The 20500-nt window shown below is 37.4% G+C and overlaps 1 protein-coding gene across 1 annotated transcript in view; it reads right to left on the minus strand.

The window, feature by feature from the left end:
* Positions 1–20500, minus strand: part of PLXNA4 (plexin A4) — a 2762645-nt gene that overhangs the window by 10595 nt on the left and 2731550 nt on the right. The gene's annotated exons all lie outside the window — the stretch shown is intronic.

Raw genomic sequence — 20500 nt, forward strand, 5'->3', positions numbered from 1 at the left:
GATACAGATATAGATATACATATAGATATAGATACAGATACAGGCATAGATATAGATATAGACATATCCTTAGGGGAGAACCAAAGTTGCCATAGTTATGCACATGTTTAGTTTACATAAATCTTGTCTACATCATCGCACCACCTTGTCCTTTGGTAGTACAAATTTATTCCAAAACAAAGACTGTCAACCTCCCAAACTGTAGTCCTAAAACTCTGATGGCACCACACAGATGTAGACTTATTCTTGTTAGAAATTGTCTCATAAGATGCCAATGAAGTGAACACTTACAAGCAATTAGATGTCAAGGTCAGACTAAAGAAAGCTATGTTTCTATCAAAATGCATTCAAAAGAAATATATATATATATATTATTTTTGCTCTTCTTCCCTCTCCAAAAAAGAAGGAAAGAAACAATTCTTCATTCAGCACATAAACTGTTTAAGTTGCTTTTTTACAAAATGAAGTTTGTAAAGATCATTGTATCTCATTATACTAATCTTACCTAATCTAAAGAAATAACCTCATCATGCCTGTAGTTATATTGATATATTTTGCTTTAACTAACTTAGATAATACTCACTAATTATCTGCAAACTGATGTATTTGATACCAACTTCTTTAAATCTTGTCGTCATTTGATGGGGATTGGAATTGTGTGCAGTGATTATTGTCTGGAGCAAAGTTTAGCTCACTCAGCTCATACAACATTTTTATATTTAAACCTTAATCTTCAATACATAACCTAGTGAACACTCATTAAATGGTTAGTTTGTTTATTCTATTAGTCAGACTCAAAACAAAGTTTCCCAAGCTGATGCTATGTTTGCTAGCTACACCACATTCTTTCTGTGTCAAAATGTACTTGTTACTTTGTTACACTGCAACTGCAGCTATTGTCCTTTCACTACTAACTAATATAACCACTAATGCTCATTTGTTAACCAGGTAGGCCCACAGGACACACAGTTCCTTTTCAGGGGTGACCTCGGAGCAATGTCTGGTTAACTCACTTGCTCAAGGTCTCCAACAGGTAAAAAAGGTCTGAGGGAATCAAAACCCAGTAACACAGAAACTACCGATCATAGATTTAAACCTCTACCTCAACTGCCAGACACAAAAGAAGGTCAGCATCACAATGCAGCAGTTACATTAGTGGCTGCTGCTTCATTATGCACAGTTTGGAGTCCACATGAACACTCTTTTTCCTCACAAGTTTTCATAGTTTGTTTCAGGTTCCTAGCAGATCGCAAAGATATGTTGTATGTAAAGTGGTAATCTTCATAATTGCTAATAGGTATGTATGCTGAGTGTGTGTATGTGTGCGTGCGTGTGTGTGTGTGTGTGTGTGTGTGTGTGTGTGTGTGTGTGTGTGTGTGTGTGTGTGTGTGTGTGTGTCTGTGTCTGTGTGTGTGTGTGTGTGTGTGTGACAATATTATCCTGTGTGAGGCTGGTCGCTCTGGTTCTTCAGGAGCTAAGGAATAAAAGACATGTTATGATATCAAGTCATTGTTCACATATAATATTCCTGACCACGAGATAATTCCTTACTGACAAAGAGCATTTATAACATCGAGTTATACATTAATATCTCACATGAAGCCACTAATATACAGAAACAGTATTTTTCCTTCTCTACAAAAATGTAATTTTACACAGAACTGAGTTGACATATGTTTAGTTTTATCATATAAGGTGTTGCAAAGCAGGACACTACAGACTTAATTTAAACTTAGATGATTTGCAAGCAACAAATTACTAGTACAATTTCTGACACCTATAAAAGGAGTGTATATAACTAGTTAAGATAAATGTTTGTCTGACACCAAAATGACAAATAGCTCATACCATTGTTAGTGAGGTTGTTTTCTCAAATTGTGATGACATATATGAGACTCAGCCATTTAGCAAACAGACATATGTGACCACGTCTATGACTGCAAGATAAAATTACACCCTTACCTAACTAGCCATTTTTGCATTCTTCTTTTGAAAGCAACTATCATCCCTAATATTTTAATATATTCAGAGTCCACAAAAAGGAAATGATGCTGAGACCTACCACTGGGCATGTCTAGCTAATGCTGTGTTAGTATGTTGATAGCATATTTACTATATACATTTTAAAAGCATGTTCTTTTCACATATAAAACAATATATTGACATACAAAAGTTCAGTTTATAAATGACTAATATTTATTCTGATAGATGTTTAGTGGTAGATCTTTTTGTTAGTTAGTTAGTTAGACATTTTGTTAGTGAGTTGATTTCTTAATTAATAAAGTTTGGATTAGTAGGTCGGCCTTAATAATCTGTTCTTATATTATCTATTTTAATTTGTCTCTAGCTTTTGATTTTCAGTTCTAAGTTGGCACGGTCTCAGTTTACACTATGGTGTTAAGGGGGAATGGGGACTTGGTTAAAGGAATGATTTGAATGATTTTGTTGCTCTTAACAGAACCACCCTCTGTAACTACTCCCTTACTCCAAATAACCTGATTATATATAAATTGACGAACGTCATTAATGCTTTTCATTATACTCAGCTCGGATCACTTGTTTGTGTGTTTCAGTAAAGGATACTCCATTTTTAACTTAGCTGTGGACTACCTACTATTTTATTATTTTGTCGCATTTATTTTAAAGTTTTGATTTTATTAGTGAACTAGGTGCATAACATATTTCAAGGCATGAGCTTCACACCCTCCAAATTGTAAAGTTTCTGCTTGGTTTGTTTTTGACCCAGTATAAGTTGCATACTGGGTTTTCTGAGACTTCTAGGGACACCATGGATATATATTTTTTGCATATATTATATCGGTATGTAAAATCTGAATAAAATAAATTATAACAGAAAATGACGACCCCCCCCCCCCCCAGAAAGAATAAATAATCATGATCAGATAAAAATGAAGAAAACTGGAAAGCTAGTACTTATAGTGCGAAGTATAGAGATCTCCTAGAGAAACTGCATAGATCAAAATGTGATGCAAAAATGGCTAAAGAAAAGTGAGCCATATAGGTCTCTAGGCCATTGTAACAATAAATAAAACCAATACCACAACACACTAGCATTTATTTATCATTTATTGCATTGGATGTAGCGATGGAGAGCCATACACTGTATTAGCAAGTGGAAATACATTACTGTGGGTTTCTTGTTCACTTTTCAATAAGACATCATGAATATACAGAATATAAGTATTATTTTGGTTGTATATGTGTCTTTACAGATGTAGTAACCATCTCAATCTGAAGCCCACTTTATACTGTTCTGAGAAATTTGATACAATACTTCATAGTATTATAGTGAAAGGGTCCTTTTGTAATAACCAGCTGATTCTGAAGCCCACTTTATACTGTTCTGAGAAATGTGATATAATACTTCATAGTATTATAGTGAAATGGTCCTATATTGCTAGGTATCAACAATATGTTATGCACCTAGTTCACTAATAAAATTAGAGCTTTAAAATACTGGTACGAGGCACAACTGCTGAATCCTACACAAATGCACTTTATAAGCACTTACACAAGTGCATGGATCGTGCTATCCCTAACAGAACCAAGATGTTGCTATCCTCCAAAAAAAGGAAGCCAATCTGGTCGTCACCTGCCAGAAACAAACTCTACAATAGAAGAAAGAAACTGTTGCAAAAAAAAGTAAAATCCCATGATTGGAGGAACTCCCTGGTCAGCCTCAGTAAGAAGCTGAGATCTCTCATAAAATCCTCCAAAGCTAGTTATGAAAACAAAATCGCCACTGATTCTAAAGACAACCACAAAGCATTCTATAGCTATGTCAAGAATCTCAATGGCAACACTCAGATCTGCTCTGAGTTACAGCACAATGGTTCATAGGTTCATAAGTTGGTACTAGGCTATCTGCTCTAAGGCCTATGCAAGCCTAGCCATAACAATTCCCTGGATATTTCTTCCCACGATATTTACTTCTCTGGGCCCCTGTCTAGCAGGGCGACTGACATGATCCCTGGGGTGAATTTCCTATCTCCCAACAAATCATCAAGGTTCCTTTTGAAGAGGGCCAATGAGGCGCTCTGCTTGACATGTATGGGAAGTCTATTCCAGAGTATGGGGAGTCTCTGGGTCAACAACCTATCCCTCCAGCATGTTTTGTTCATTGTGATGATAAGGTTTAGATCCCTGGAGCATGTGGCTCTGTGGGATTGGGATTTCTTTAAGTAGAGCATGTCCAACAGCTCAGGGTTTGACATGGCCTTGTATGTTAAACAGAGATCGCCTCTGAGTAGATGATATGCCACAGAGTATAGCTGGAGTTTTTTTAGACGGTCAGTATATGGCATCTGCTTTAGGCCTGTGATTCTTTTAGTGAGGTATTTCTGTGGCCTTTCCAGCTGTTGCAGCTGTCTTGTGAGGTACATTCCAAACGGGGCATTATACTCTATAATGGGTCTAATGAGTGATGAGTACAGTGGTACAATGACCTCCTTTTTTCTGGATGAAAAGCCCTTAATGATGAGGTGTGCCACATAGAAGGATTTCCTGACTGTTGTGGCAATGTGGTTATCGAAAGTGAGACCACTGTCCACCTGTGTCCCTAAGTCTCTCATCACACTTTCAATGTTTAGTGTCCTGCCACCTATGTGGTAATTCATGGGTACATGTTTTTTTCCAAAGGGGATAACTATACATTTGTTGGCATTAAGCTTGAGCCCATGGCTCTGGCACCAGGCATCTGTTTCTGTAAGGCCCTTTTGTAGAATATCCACATCATTTGGGGATTCAATAATGGCTCCCAGTTTGCAATCATCTGCAAACTTTGTTAGCCAGAGTCCCTTAGTATTGGCCTGTACTTCAGAGAAGTAGATGCCAAACAAGAGTGGTCCCAGGACTGAACCCTGAGGTACTCCACTTGTCACTTGTCTGGAGCTGGATTTGGAGTTGGCTACTTTTACAGTCTGGGTTCTGTCAGTAAGCCAGTTGGCAACCCATCAAGTGATGTAGGGATTTATTCCCAGCTTAGTAAGTTTATCTAAGATTCCAGAGTAGGGGATGGTGTTGAAGGCCTTGGCAAGGTCCAGATAGGTTGTGTGGACTGCCTTACCCTCGTCCCTAGCTTTGGAGACTGATTCAAAGAAGTCAATCAGATTCAGGAGACAAGATCGTCCCTTCACAAATGCAAACTGGGTGGGGTCCAGTGTTTGAAGGTTGCCAATGTCTTTGTTTATAAGTTCCATAATAATGCATTCCATGCCCTTGCAGAGGAGGCTTGTCAGACTGATGGGACGGTAGTTCCCGGGATCCAAGGCAGATCCTCCCTTACAGAGCAGGATAACTATAGCTGTGCGCCACTCAGTGGGCACAAAGCCTGAGGTGAGGCTATGATTAAACATAACACTTAGGTGAGGTGCCAGTTCATTTTGTAGTTCATGTAGTACACAGCCTGGGATGTCATCTGGTCCCATGGATGCTGTATTCTTAGCTTTGGAGAGTGCGGTTTCTGCCTGTGTGGCCGTGATTATCAGAATTTGGCAATCTTTTGGTATTGAGATGGGCCCTTTAGCGGGTGAGAGGGGGGTGAAGTTGACACTAAATCGATCTGCCAGGATACTGGCAATGTCCTTGGGATCAGTATATTTAATGCCATTCTGTTGTAGCTCAGAGCAGATCTGAGCATTGCCATTTAGATGCTTGACATAACTTTAGAATGCCTTGTGGTTGTCTTTGGAATCTTTGGCAATTTTATTTTCGTAACTAGCTTTTAAGGATTTTATGAGGGATCTCAGCTTCTTACTGAGGCTGGTGAGGGAGTTTTTTGCATTCTGGGATTTTCCTCTTTTCTGCAACAGTTTCTTCCTTCTGTTGTATAGTTTGTTTATAGCAGGGGACCAGCAGATTGGCTTCCTTTTTTGGAGAAGAGCATCTTGGTTCTATTTTGGATGGCAAGATTCATGCACAAGTGGATGTGCTCGTACAGTGCCTTAGTGTAGGATTCTGCAGTCGAACTTTCAGATTCTGCGTGGGTGTTATGAAATTTGTCACTTCTGACTTCAGTAGCATGAAGTTGGCTTTAGAGAAGTTTTTAAGGAGGTTTCCTTACTGGGGGGTGGGGGTGGAATGTGGATGTCAAGGGTGATTGGCTTATGGTCAGACCTGACCAAAGGTTGCAGACAAAGAAAGTATCTTGAAAAAGCCCGGGAGAGCCCGGGCGAAAGCGCTTGACTTACTGGATTTTTTATTGTGTTTCAGATTGCTGTTTAGTGAAAGACAGAATTGTTTATAGATTTTTGGGCATTACCTTTTACCCAAAATTGGATGTTCTGCTTGTCTACTTGAATAAACTTGGATTATTTAAACAACGCTGGTTCCGCTCCATTTCCTGCTGTGATAGCATCGTATTAACCTGAAGGTTGTCCTGCATTGTTCTTGGTCGCTTATTAGTTTTTTGCATGGCGGAAGACGTAGGAACCTCGGATTTCAACAAGACGCCTAATATTCTTATTGAAGATGACAACGGAGATGACGACGCACCGGTAACAAGGGGAGAATTTAGGCAAGTGATTTGCCTACTCTCGCAACTGAGTGGATTATTAACTAAAGACAGTAACACTAACGATAAGGTATTACCACCAAACCAACAGGAGCTTGTGGCCGAAAAGGAACCGACAGTTAAAAGGAAAAGACTTTCCACTGAAGTATTCGAGGAAGACCGGGTACACAACCAGAGTTCGCAGGTTACAAGAAACAAAACCCCATATTCAAACCCGGGTCAGCAGAACAATGACTTCAATTTAAAAAAATGGACAAGCAAGCATTTTATGTTTGCACAAGGTACTGTAAAACAAAACTATAATGCCCAAAATAACAATGCTGAACATTTAGTGAGTGAACTAAACAATAAATTGTATTCATATAAAACGGCCCAAATGGAAATTGACTATCTAACTGAATGCATAAGGGTCGAACGCATCCCAAAAGGGCTACGGTGCAATAGACTGCCAAACAATGCACAACCGGGCACAAAATTATTTGATGAAATTACTGCTTTGTATAACAAAACAGGGATAGAAATGTTAAAACTAATGATTAATGATTACGAAAATAAGGCTGCAGTTTTGTTGAATGACATTGACAAATTGAATGAAAGTATAACTAACAATAGAAATTTTAGTGGGATAAAGCGTGATTATGAACAAGCATTTAAAGAGGTAGATGACCATTGCAACAGAGTAGTTATGAGAAAAATAAAAAAACTTGAAAGAGATCTAGAAGAATATAAAAATGGTACAGCATATTGTTTTAACAAGAAAAGTAGAATTGCCTCAACAAGACAAAACTATCAGGGGGGGGATCCAATAATGAAACGAATGGGAATGAGAACAATGAATGGATTGAAGTTCCAAGAAGGAGTGAAAGGCTGGCACAAAAAAGTAACTATGGTACTAAACAGGTTTTTCAGCAAGCACCAGGAAGACAAGGGAATCGAGAAGTAAACCAGCCAATGCAAATGTGGAGCAGATTCAGGAGATAACCATTAATAACACAGGGGTGACGGGAATAAACCACCTTGGAAACCAGGACAAGAATATTAATACAGCTGCCCACACATGTACTATAGTAAAACAAGATAATCTTTCTATATATAACTTTACAGATGTAGAAATTAATGAAATATTTTTTGAACTTTTTAAAAAAGGATTACATTTTGTACCCGACACCCCTATAAACATTACTAATACCATTATTGATTTAAAATTGTTTACGAGGCAATTAAACCTAAGTATCCATTTTAGTAATACACAAAATAAGCAACAAGGTTTGTATAGGAAAAGCACATTCAATCCCCCATTGCATTCCTCATTAAAGATTTATGAAGAATTAGTGGAGAATGAACTTAGAAAATTAAATAAGGAAACAAAACACAAAGAACCTAAAAACTTCCCAGATGAATACAATAGACTTTTAACATCACTAAAAAAGGAAAGAATAAGAGTGATGAAAACGGACAAAGGGGGTGGGATAGTGCTTATGTACCAGCAAACATATGAAGCATTTATCCACAACATGTTGCATGACACGGAACAATATACACAAATTTCTATTAATGAAAGAAATATAGCTTATAGTAAGATTAAGTATTATTTAGAAGACCATCTTTTACAAGGAGCAATAAATGAACAGCTCTTTAACTATCTACTGGTACAAAAACCATTAACTCCTGTTATTTTTGGAATACCAAAAGTTCATAAGGGCCTTCAACCTTTAAAATTTAGGCCAATAGTAGCAGGAGCTAAAGGCATCACTGAACCTTTAGGAAAATATATTGACAATATGACCAAAAAATGCATAACAACACTAGAATGTATCTGCAAAGACTCTTGGGAATTTTTAAAGGGAATAAAAAATGAGTTCTTTGCAGAAACCCAATTTTTGGTCACTATTGATATAGTTAACCTATTTCCAAGCATCCCACATGAAATAGGACTAGAATGGTTCAATGAAATGTTAGTTAAGTTGACAAATTTTAGTGGCGATACCATCAAATTAATAGTTGAATTTATGGGTATTATTTTAAATAACAACTTTTTAATTTTTAATGGTGAACTTTTTAAACAAAACAAAGGTGTAGCCATGGGAACACCATGTGCATCAGCATACGCTAACCTCGTTTTGCACCATTGGGAATTGGAATTTATTTTTGTATCAAATTGGGTCCAACACATTGTCCACTACAAAAGATTCTTGGATGATATATGCATTTTATGGAAGGGTACTTTTTATGATTTTATCAATTTTATAGATTATATTAACGAATCCACAAACTTTTTAAAATTTACTTATGAAATTAACCCAAATCAATTACATTACTTAGACATTAATTTAATGAAAAACAATGTAACTAACAGCTTTGAATCCAGTGTCTATAGAAAGAATACTTATTCTAACATGTTTTTACATTTTGACAGCAGTCACCCATACTTTCAAAAAAAGAGTATTCTTAAAGGTCAGTTTATTAGGGCATCAAGAATTTGTAGCACAGACTATTTATTCCAAGCAGAAATAGAATATTTAAAGACCCTTTTCCTAGAGAAAAAATACCCGCTAAGTTTAATTGAAACTGTATCTAATGAAATTATAACAAAAAGAAATGAAAAATATGCCCCACTTTTAAATATTCAAACAACAAACAACACGAAAACAACTGAAAATAAGGAACAATATAAAAACCAAGCATTTGCATATACTTACAGTAGTGACAACAAGGAAATAGAAGCCATTATTTTAAAATATTGGCCAATACTAACAAACAACTCAGAAATTAACAAGACAATTCCATCAATACCAAAATTTATAAGAAAGAAAAATAATAACCTTAAAACTTTGTTTGAAAAAGAAATAGGTAACAACCCAAGTAACACTAAATTAATGAGGGGTACCTACAAGTGTGGGGCCTGTAACCAATGTAGTTTTATGTTGAATGACACAGGTTTATATTTAAAATCAAGAAAGTTAGGGCTATATTCACTAGGACATTACAATTGTAATTCGAAGGGCATAATTTACCTTGGAATATGTCAACATTGCTTATCCTTTTACATAGGAAAAACAGAATGAACATTAAAAAGGAGAGTTTATGAACATTCTTATGAAATTAAAACAAAGAAAGAAACGAATGCATTTTTTAAGCACTCTTTAATATGTAAACAAATGAGCATAAAATTCTTGGTACTTGAGCAGGTAAAAAACGATATTAGAGGGGGTGACTGGGAAACATCCCTGGAATATAGAGAACTAGTTTGGCAAATTAAACTAAATGCTGCAAAAGCACCAGGGATGAATGAACAGGTCAGTATAAGTAGTGTATTAAAACAAAGAAGGGCAAAGTTATAAACAAAACAGAGTGAACTTAAAAATACCCAGACACTAAATATACAGGTTTAAAATGGTTTTACAATTACAATATTAATTATTGGATTCTTTATGTATCTATTAAGATTAAAGGTAGAAGATGGTATGTGTAAATATTTATTAACAACTTAAAAGCATCTAATCATCACATAAAATAAATTGAGTGATTAACTTGATATTTACACATTATCTTCTTATATATTACCTATATACTTGTTGAATATTAACTGAATAAATAATTTTTAATATTTAATTTAATATTTAATATTTAATATTTAATATTTAATATTTAATATGTAATATTTTTTATTTTGTCATCTATTTATTACTGTTTTTGGTTTTCTATTTTTCAACAAAAAGTTTGTTTTATATGTTATCGATTGAAATATAAAATTATTAAAAATACACATGGAAAACAAAAATATTAGAATAATAAAATGGACAGATACAATTTTATAGAAACACATATCATCAGCACATATAAAGGACATGACAAACTGCAATAATAACAAAATAATTAAACATTGGTTGCTGATGAAAAATATTAGTTTTAAACGAAAAATACAACGTAGTACAGTTTCCATAAAATGCAAATATATTAGTGTAATAGGATTGACCCAACCCGATATTAGAAATGTAAGGTGAAACACTACATATGACCAGCTCCTGAAAACGATTGCTGCTATTTATTTAAACAAACGAGTCCCATTTACGCAAAAAAACTATTAATTTTACTGCAGTAATAGTAACATTTTCACAAAGAAAAACATTTCACAACATAGTACAAGGGCTAGGAAAGGTAGCTTTATGTTGCAAAATTACGGCAACATTTACTAACTGGGTTACTTCTTAGTGGTTTTAAAGAACACTTTAGGAATTTTAACACAACTGGTTTTAGACAAGGAATACAGCTTTAACCAAAGAAATTCCCTTTTTAAAAAGACATTTTAATTGAAATAGTTAGGCAATTAATTAAGCAACCAGGTGGTACATAAAAAGACAGGTTGCAGACAAAGAAAGTATCTTGAAAAAGCCCGGGAGAGCCCGGGCGAAAGCGCTTGACTTACTGGATTTTTTATTGTGTTTCAGATTGCTGTTTAGTGAAAGACAGAATTGTTTATAGATTTTTGGGCATTACCTTTTACCCAAAATTGGATGCTCTGCTTGTCTACTTGAATAAACTTGGATTATTTAAACAACGCTGGTTCCGCTCCGTTTCCTGCTGTGATAGCATCGTATTAACCTGAAGGTTGTCCTGCATTGTTCTTGGTGATTGGCTTATGGTCAGACCTGACCAATGATGGGGTGACCACTGGTATGGAGCATCTATCTCCCATGTTGGTAATGACCAGGTCTAGGATATTGGAGCCCCTGGTGGGACAATGGATTAGTTGATCCAGGGCATTGGAATTTATGAATTCTAAGAACCATTGGGAAAAGGAGTTGGTACCCGAGTAGTTTTCCTAATTAAAGGCAGGGTAGTTGAAATCACCCAGTATTAGGGTGTTTGGTTGTATCTTAACAGTTTCCAGTATGTTTAGAAAGGTGTAGTGAGAATCTTGGGGCATGGTGGGGTATCTGTAGCAAGCTACAATTTGGATTGCAGTCTTACCTAGTCTTAGTTGCACCTGGATAATTTCAGATGCATTGTGTTGGGCATCTAGCCTGGAGGTGTGAATATCCTTGGTGAATATGGGCACTTTTCCACCTTTAGTGTTTCAGTCTTGGTTTTGTGGCCAAAAAGTATGGTAAGAATTGCAGCCTGGTATTGCAGGGGTGCTCTCTGGAGCCTTGAACCAGGTCTCAGTTACTGCACAGATATCAATGTTCTCCATTTTTAGGAGTGCCTTGAGAGAGTGCATTTTGAGGTTTAGACTTCTAGCATTGAGTAGCATTACCTTCAGATTTTGCATGCTTGTATCTGTTACGGTGGTGGTTTTATCCTTTGAACCTTGCCTAAAAAAGGCACTATAGGGGTGGCAAGAGCTTTAGCCAGTGACCTGAATCAGAGGAGTGACAGGTGCAGACCAACTCTGGCAAAGCATCGTGGTTTGTCGTTCATGTCTTCCCAGGTAGACAAATACTGGATCCCCTTTGAATGACACCAGAAGCTTAGCCAATTGTTGAAGTCAATCATTTTGTCCTTATACTGTGGTATCATTCTGGGCGAAGGCAGGATGCTACTCAGGGCTAGGGTAACACCTGCCTGGGTCACATGATCCAAGAGCTCTTCCATGTCTCTTTTCATGTAGTCCAGGGAGGTATGTCTCAAGTCATTCACTCCATCATGGACAATGACAGAGTCGTATTTGTACTTGTTGTGGAGTAACTTGAGTGCATGCATTATATGGTGGATCCTGGCACCCAACAGGCAGCTGACTGTAATTTTCCCTTTGTTTAGCCTGGTGAGTGTGACATCAGTATGCCTGACTATAGAGCCACCTATGACTAAAGTGTTGGGTAAATTGTCTTGCCTTAGCGGCTGTTGTTGGGTGGCACACTGGTGTTGTGAGCTATGTGTCACTTTGGTTACGACTGGTGTTTGTTTGTGTTTCGGCTTCGGAGTTCCTTGATGCTTGGGCAGGTTAATGCTAAGGGCCTCCGCATATGTGGGTTTAGTGTTGCTATGTGTGGGTGTTGATGGTGTGGGTTTTGAAGGGCTATGAGTTGCTTGAGGTGTATTGCAGGTGTTAACCTTCTCCTTTTGACTGTCTAGCACAATCTTGGCTGGAGAGAGCTTTGCTTCCAGTTTGGCTATGTAAGTGCATCTCTCGCAGGTTGTAATGTTGGGTGGTAGGAGGAGAGGATTGTCTGTGTACATGAGGCAGTTGGCGCATTGCCCCAGTATGCCCATATTCACCAGGTGGACAGGAGAAATCACCGGAAGCTGACCCTTAGACATGCCTGTTTAGGTGTTTTTTTGTAAGGTTTAAGAGCTGTTTTCCCTTACCTTTGCAAGGTACTTTGCAATTATAGGCTGTTTAGTGCCTACGATTAACTTCTCCTTTTGACAAGGAGAGCTGAGTGCTTGTATCAGTTTCAGGATTCCTAGTGCTTTCCAGCAGGTTCTAGAGCAAGCGCTAGTCACAGGGGTTCAGATTTTAGTGCTACTACTGAGAAACCAGCTAGTTTTAAGGGAAAATTTGAAGAGCAGACTTTCTGGCACCTGGAATAGTTTAACTGTAGCCTCGCAGTGCTGCACGATGTGAAAAAATGTGCAAACACACGTGTTTTTAAGCCAGAAAGTTGAAAGCGATAGAAATCAGCCCAAAAAGGCTAATAAAATTACAATTTCAGAGCTGGAAACCACTCCTCTAGCATTAGATAGGCAGTACAATGCTCACCAGTCCCACTGGCAGGCAGTAGGACTTCCCTCTACCACAGCAAGGTCTGGATAGCTCTGAGCACAGAAAATAAAGTCATGAGACAAGCAAAGCTGAGTGTGTAGTCCTAAACAGTAAATGCAACTGAAACTCTACAAAATTAGCAATTTAAAACTTTTTAAATGAAGCAAGGCAAGTGCACATCTGAAAAACGATTTAAGAGGCAGTAACACATCAGAATAAGTCGCTAGTCTACATATACAGAGAAGTCTATTTATACAGAAAAGCAGCTAAAACACACAAACACTACAGATGCAGTGCAATCCAGAGCACTTGATTTGCAGCAATATTAAGGCAATTACAGTTATAATAAATGCTCTAAAATATACTCTATATTTCCAAAATGCTTGAGAAGCACAGTCAGAACAGAAGGAGATTCAGGCAAACATTTTTATTTTTTTTTTTGAAAGGGAAAAAGGAGAAATAGAAGGCCTTATCAAATGTTCTCTCTGTATTAGGTAGAATGACACTAGACTGGGAGGAGTGTCCCAAGTCAGATTTACAGTAGGGGCAGGCAACTGCAAAGCCACCAAGTATAACAGCAAGACACCAACATGGAGGGATTGTGGGGACAATACTAAAGCTATTAGCCTACAGACAGTAAGCACTACAGAAAGCCACAAAATGCAAGTTTTTAAACAGATAAAGATTTGTAAAGATACAGAATACTTTTAACTGCAAACAAATCAGTTACCCATGCAGATTACTTAATATCAATAAAATACACTCAAAAACTAAGCAGCAGGCAATAAAAGTGCTATATATAAATTGCTAGAAACAATAATCAGTATAAATAATCGAAAAAACAGGATACTTATATATCTCAGCTGAGTTGTAGTCAACACCTCTCATCCACTCTGCTCAGTGTGTATAGACAGAAACACTCTCAAAGTTATGACACTAAATATACAGAACCAACTGATATTGCCAACATCCTGGCAGATAGGTTCAGTGGTAACTTTACCCTCCTCTCACCCCGTAAAAAGCCATCTCTATACTGGAAGAATTCAAAAGTTTCTGTAATCACGGCTGCACAGGTAAAAACCACACTCTCCAAAGCCAAGAACACAGCATCCATGGGACCTGACAACATCCCAGGCTGCGTTCTATATGAACTGCAGAATGAACTGGCACCCCACCTAAGCACCATGTTCAATCATAGCTTCACCTCAGGCTTTGTGCCCACTGAATGGCGCACAGTGACTGTTATCCCACTCCACAAAGGGGGAACCATCATGGACCCCGGGAACTACAGCCCCATTAGCCTAATGATCCTGGTCTGCAAGGCCATGGAACGTATCATCATGGATCTTATACACAAAGACATTGGTAATCTCCAAACTCTGGACCCCACCCAGTTCGGGTCTGTAAAAGGCAGATCATATCTCCTAAACCTGATAGACTTCTTTGAGGCAGTCATCAAAAACATAGACGAAGGTAAGGTGGTTCACACAGCCTACCTAGATCTCGCCAAGGCTTTTGACACCATTTCCCACTCTGGAATTATAGATAAACTCATTAAACTAGGTATAAATCCCTATGTCACAAGATGGGTTGCCAACTGGCTCACTGACAGAACCCACACTGTGAAAGTAGCAGACTCTAAATCCGACTTCAGACCAGTGACAAGTGGAGTACCACAAGGTTCAGTCCTGGGTCCTCTACTGTTTGGTATCTACTTTTCTGAAGTACAGGCTAACTCAGAAGGACTTTGGCTAATGAAGTTCACATATGACTGCAAACTAGGAGCCATAATCGAAACTAACGATGTGGACATCCTACAAAAGGGCTTCATGGAGGCAGATGCCTGGTGTCAAAGCCATGGCCTCAAGCTCAATGCCAAAAAGTGCATTGTCATCCCCTTTGGTAAAAACTCTGTACCCATGAGATACCACATAGGTGGTAGTCTACTTAACACTGAAAGTGTGATAAGAGACCTTGGGACACAGGTAGAAAATAGTCTCTCCTTTGATAATCACATCACCACATTATTCAGGAAATCCTTCTACATGGCACACCTCATCACAAAAGGTTTCTCATCCAGGAAAAAAGAAGTCATTGCTCCCCTCTACTCGTCACTCATTAGACCCATTATAGAGTACAAAGTCCCTTTTGGTATGTACCTCACAAGACATCTACAACAACCGGAAAGGATTCAGAAATACCTTACAAAGAGGATTACCAGCCTCAAACAGATGTCCTATGCAGACCATCTCAAAAAACTCCAGCTTTACTCCATCACATATAGCCTACTCAGAGGTGATCTCTGCCTAACACAGAAAGCTATGTCAAACCCAGAGCTGTTGGACATGCTCCACTTAAAGAAATCCCAGTCCCTCCAAGCTACATGCTCTAGGGACCTAAACCTTGTCACTACAATAAACAGAACATGCTGGAGGGATAGATTCCTGTCCCAGAGACTTCCCATACTCTGGAACAAGCTACCTGTCTATATCAAACAAAGCTCCTCATTAGCACTCTTCAAGAAAAATCTTGATGATTGGATAGGAAATAGGAAATTCACCCCGGGGATCACCTCGTGGCTCTGCTCAACAGGGACACAGGAAAATAATTTTCTTGGGTGGCAAAAGCCAGGGTACCTTTTTGGCTAGGTTTATATAGTCCCTAGGGCCAATAGCCTAGTACCTACCTATGCACCTATGAATAGTCTTATGTAGCCATTTAGATCTCCTAGTTTTACCAGATGTTTCATAAAAAAATGTATATGTTTCATTTTTTTTAATCTGATAAACTCAGTCTGTGGTAGAATCATATTATTGGTGTCTTGATATGAAATAATGATAAATAATATTCCTTTGTAGGGAAAGTGATATTGCATGTCATTCTGTATGTTTTAGCAAAATATGCATATTTACTTCCTATGAGAGCATTACCCATACCTGAAATTCTGTTGTTTACTTTTCATAAACGCTATTGGGCTGTGCAAACAAAGTGAAGGTGGGATTATTGAGGGGGTATTGTCTGAAAAATTTCATAAGACTATCTTGAAGCAATAGAAGAGACTCTTTTAAATTTATGGTGGAACTCAAGCAAGAATGGCCTTTATAAATTGATAGCACGAACATTCTATAAATTAGTTGAAAACAAATGGTGTAGCTTTCATTGCTTTTCTGACTAAAATAAGCAAAGGCTACCCAAGAGATAAACATATATAATGTTATAGTGATTTCATCCCTAAAAGGAGTGTTTTCTTATTTGTGTTCATTGAGGAATAAAATAACTAAAAACCATGTTTTTTGTTCCAGTAAAATTCATCATGCCTATTCATTTGTCTTCTTTTAGAGTGCCAGCCCAAGTCTAATGTTTTATTAATGCTTATGATGGCAACATACCTTGAAAGATTTGTGAATAAATATTGAGCAATCTTGGATATGTAGATTTTTAAATCAAAGAACTAAAATATCCCCAAAACAGACAGTTTTCTGGGGACAGAACTGATGGCATTCAGCATTTAAAGAGTTAAATGTGGCATTGCATATCACTATGAAGGACTGTAGTAACAGTTTTAGTCTTGAGTTTTCTATGATTCATCTAGAGTTGATCAGACCTCAAGGAGTATTCTTCCATTTTTAGATGAAAAGAAAAGAAAATAAGCTTTAATTGCACTGGGGCAAGACTCCTTGCACCCTGGGATCTGCCTGCTGCAGTCTTCATATTTATGTACACCATGTCTGGGATTGCACAATTTAAGAGAAGACTGAATAGCCCACTGTTTTTGAATCACTGCTGGTTTGTCTGCACTGGGATTGGTTCTCAACTGAAAATGATTGATGAGTTGCAACTTAGGAAAGTATGACTATAGCTTAAACCCTGTCCAGTGTATACTTGACCAATAATAGAGACGCTGTAGGAGATTCCAACCTCACGTTGTGAAGTAACAGTCCGTTATTGCTGACATGTATAGTCTTAGTGTGTTTACACACTGACATAGTCAGTATTTTATGCTTCAGCAATGTATGCTGACATGTTTTTGACATTTGAGCTTGTGACTTTGGTCTTTCTTCATTTTGAGTTTTTGCATTAGGACTTTAACAGTGCTGTCTTTGAACTACTGTGCATTGACTAAAAATCCAATTATCTATTCATTTTCCTGTTATGCTCATTTTGCACTCTGTAAATTAGCTGCATTTTGTATAATAGTGTTTTATGCTTACATCTTATTGATTATCTTAACTGGTAGTCTTGATCTACATTTGCCTTGTGTCCCAAGTCGGAGCACAATAAAGATTAGTTTGGACTGGTCTGCCTATAAAGGCAAAACAATATTGTGAAAGGAAGTAAGTAAATAAAGTAAACATAGATCAGAGCAGGGGTCTGAGTGAGAATGAATGAATGAATGTATATATTTCCAGATGTGGTATAAATGCAAGTAGCTGTCAGATGCAGCTCTGGTCCTCCTTAAACCAGTCCATTTACTCATTGCAGCTTTAAACTGTGGGATCTGATTAGATGTGGCACCTGAACCTGGAATGACCACCACATTTTTACCTTCCTGTAATGTTATGGCACCCTGAATCACCTCTGTTCTTTTATATTCCTAAGCTTTTGTGTGCATTTTTTGGAGTAGATGATGGAAGAAAAGAGATATAAATGTACAAGAGAAAGACCATAATCTGAATATAACAATTGTTTTTCACTGAAATAGGAAGTTAATAAAGGATATGAACAGTAAATTCCAATAAGGCCATGCCTACATGAACTCTGTGTACTTCTGTAGAGATTGCTTTGTGAACGGCTGACTGTACAAAGGCGCTGTTGTTTAGATCATTTGTCTTGTAACAGGATAACAAGAAGACACAAAATAAGTCCAGATGATTTAGGAGAAGCAAGTGATTTAAAGGGTCAGATGAACTTTATTAGTAAACACAATAAACTTTACCCATTATTTGCCTTTGTCTGTTGGTGGTGTTAAAGGAAGGATTCACTATTGCTATCAGTGACCTGCTTATTGACAACAAAAAAAGGATTAATGTTATCTGAATGCACAGATATAGACCAAGAAAAGTCAAGGGTTTTTGAGATATTTTCTGGAAAAAGTATAAGTAGAATTTTGACATTTTTGTCCGTGAATGCCTTGTGTAGCAGCTGTGAGATATGACATAACATTCCAAAACAGTTATGCTTTTAATTCATTCGGTTATAAACTATATGCATCTTCTATGCATTGTCCTTTTTTCTTTTTTTTTGGCCTTCATGTTCCCATATTATGCCTCAGCAAGAAGAGGAACCTGGAGCTTCCCCTAGAGAGTAAGCTTGTCTGCTGAAACTGAAGCTGAACCATACTCAACCATCTGCCTGGACTGATTGAACTTCCCATGCAGGACAAAATGGGTCATAGGACTGACTACTAAACCGGGGATGCATGCTACTTGGTCTCAATGGAATAAATTGGCTGTTTGACTGAAGGCAAAGGAGCCACGTGGCAGGTCTAGTGTAGGAAAGGGGTTAGGGAGGAGAGTGGACTAAAAATGGTGTTACAGTAAAAACACAAAATAAAAAAAAAAGTAATACATTTAGTGTATTATTAGCAAAAGAGAGTTTTAGCTGAGAGGTGCATAAAAGGAATAATGGTGAATGAAAACAAAGAATTTCAAGTTTCCTTGCAGTTTTTTAAAATTATTTCTTTAGATGGTAATCAGGTCAGAAAATATGCACAATGTACAGTACATATTAAATGTATTTCAAGCAGCCTCTGATTCTTCTGTTCTGTTGCTAAGGGTAAGTATACAGATACATGAAGACAAACTGTCAATGATGTTTGCTTTTACTGTTTTGCAGCCAAAGATTATCTAAACTGTGTTATTTTTCAACACAATAATTTCCAAAGAAGGTGAGAGTACTTCAAGAGACAGATTACAGGTATTAGCCTTATCTGCAACCCTTTATTTATAAGATTGTTTAGAAGTGTGTATCTTTTGACATTCTGAAGCAAACATACTTTATTTTCAGAAAAGTATGAATTGTATGTTAACTGTATTTTTAGATGTACTGTAGTGCTATTTAATAACACAGTAGAAACTACGGAGTTCACCAAATCACATGACAGCTTGATCAGAAGTCAAGTTGTATTTTTTGCTCAGGAAATAAATTAAGATGAACCATAATATGAGTGAAACTTTTTTTTTTTTTGCTACGCAATTTAAAATACAATTATTCAGAAGCAAACATCACAGACTGCAAACTGAAATACCACATCTACTACAACTTTGTTTTCCAGAACACTTTATACATTATTGTTACCATATATCGTGTAGCATTTTGAACAATATTGCAGCCATTTCTCTCTGCTCTATTTGACTTATTCCTGCTCACTGACCGTATCCTCAGGCGCTGCATTTCAGACTAAGCAATATGTTACTCATACTTCCAGCCTAGTGACAAAAATATGTGAAACTGAATCAAAGTTAACTTAAAGGTTTCTGAAAATATACTCAATATGAAAAATTCAGGAGTAATTGTTTTCGATAAATGAATAAGATGACTTGGTATCAATTTTTACCTCATTTTTCTTCTGACTGCTTAAAACTGACTTTGAAGCATTTTATTTTATTTTTTATTATGTCATAAGAAGGCAGAAGATGACTATCTGAAGATGAAGTTGATTGCATTTCTGATTATATTCACTGCTTGATTTCCTTGTTGGATTAGATTTGCATGGCTCTGGTGACGTTTTAGGTTGGATGGCATCTCTTTTGCTAGCCAGGTAGGCATGGCCAGCCTTAGGCATAGGCCAACTAGGCGGCCGCCTAGGGCGCCGGTGTAGCAGGGGCACTTTTCCAGTATTTATTTGGTGTAGGTAGACCAGGATGGGGGCACCAGGTAATGTGTTGGGGGGCGCCGTGGAGCTGTTTTGCCTAGGGCACCAGCTGACGTAGGGCCGCTCCTGCAGGTAGGTATATCATGCAAGATGCTTACTGCTCATGGCTTGTATTATGTTTGCTGTATCTTAGATGAACAGTATCTGTATCCTAGTGTTACATTATTATTGTTTTTACATAATATTTTTAATGCGTGCAATATTATTAGTTGTCCTTATCTGTGCATATGGACAGCATCTTATTTCCATTTTTATTTTCCAGCATTTAGAAGACCCATTAAAGAAGCCAACAAGTCTCTGCCAAGCTGCAAAATATACAGCTGCAACAGAATTTGGCAAGCAGAACATGGCACAAGTGGAGGATGATTAGTGTGTACAACAGGATGGT

This window comes from Protopterus annectens, chromosome 2.part2 (genome assembly GCF_019279795.1).
Source record: "Protopterus annectens isolate FY-2018-M chromosome 2.part2, PAN1.0, whole genome shotgun sequence".
In the NCBI taxonomy this organism is placed as follows: domain Eukaryota; kingdom Metazoa; phylum Chordata; order Ceratodontiformes; family Protopteridae; genus Protopterus; species Protopterus annectens.